A 1,507-nucleotide genomic window follows, 5' to 3' on the forward strand; every position below is an offset into this window, starting at 1 on the left:
ATTCTTTTTGTTGTTTCATTTGTTCTTGCCTTTCCAGTGCCTTGAGTTGCAGTGTTAGGTCATTTATTTGGGCTTTTTCCAATTTTTTAATGTAGGCACTTAGAGCTGTATACTTACCTCTTAGGACTGCTTTTAATGCCTCCCAAAGGTTGTTCTTGTGTTGTTCAGTCCTTTTCATTGAATTCCAGGAATTCTTTTATTTCTTTCTTAATTTCTCCTTTGACCCACTCATTGTTTAGGAGTGTGTTGTTCAATCGCCACGAGTTTGTGTAGTGACTAGGGCTTTGTCCAGTGTTGATTTTGAGCTTTATTGCTGTGTGGTCCCATAGCATGCATGGAATTATTTCAATATTTTTGTATTTGTTGAGTTTTGTTGTTTCGCCCAGTGTATTAGTCAGGGTTCTCCAAAGAAACAGCACTGGTAGAATGAATATATATGTATAGAGATTTATCAGCTTAGCTCAAAGGATAGAGTCTGAGTAGTCCAAGAATGGCTGCACCACACTGGAGAGCCTGAGAATCCGTATTCACTCATTCCACGAGGTTGGATGTCTCAGTAGTCCCAATCTGGTGCTGAAGGTCTGATGAATTCCAAAAGATCAGCTGGTCTTCAGTCTACAGCAGCAAGACGAACTCAGCAGCAAGAGAGAAGGCAAGCAGCAAAAAGCCAGGCATTCTCTGCCATGGCCTTTTATACGGCAGCCATCAGAAGGTAACACCCACATTTAGGGTGTGTCTTCCAGCTTCAGATGATCCAATTAAGAAGATCTCTCTCATTTCAGTTAATCCCAGATCCAGTCAAGTTGACACCTAGGATAGCCATCACAGTCATGGAATCCACTGGTCTTACTATGTTCCCCACCATCCTGAGGCAGCTGGCTTGATAGAACAATGGAATAGCCTCTTAAAGACACGGTTACAGCGCCAATTAGGTGGCAATAGCCTGGAGGGCTGGGGCAGGGTCCTCCAGAAGGCAGTGTATGCTTTGAATCAGCATCCAATATATGGTACAGTTTCTCCTATAGCCAGGATTCACAGGTCCAGGAATCAAGGGGCAGAAGCGGGAATGATCCCACTCACTATCACCCCTGGTGACCCACTAGGAAAATTTTTGTTTCCTGTACCCTTGACTCTGCACTCTACTGGCTTGGATGTTTTGGTGCCAGAGGAGGGAGTGCTTCTGCCAGGAGAGACAACAAACATTCCATTGAACTGGAAGCTAACACTTCCCCCTGGCCACTTTGGGCTCCTGATGCCCTTAAGTCAGCAGGCTAAGAAAGGAATAACAGTATTAGGAGGGGTGATTGACCCAGACTACCAGGGGGAAATTGGACTGGTTCTCCACAATGGAGGTAATGAAGATTATATCTGGAAGGCAGGAGATTCCTTCCATGACTTTTGGTGTTACCATGTCCTGTGATTAAGGTCAATGGGAAACTGCAAAAACCCAATCCAGACAGGACAACAAATGGCCCAGACCCCTCAGGGATGAAGGTATGGGTCATTC

The sequence above is a fragment of the Nannospalax galili genome, unplaced genomic scaffold (genome assembly GCF_000622305.1).
Source record: "Nannospalax galili isolate Female #2095 unplaced genomic scaffold, S.galili_v1.0 scaffold9, whole genome shotgun sequence".
In the NCBI taxonomy this organism is placed as follows: Eukaryota; Metazoa; Chordata; class Mammalia; order Rodentia; family Spalacidae; genus Nannospalax; species Nannospalax galili.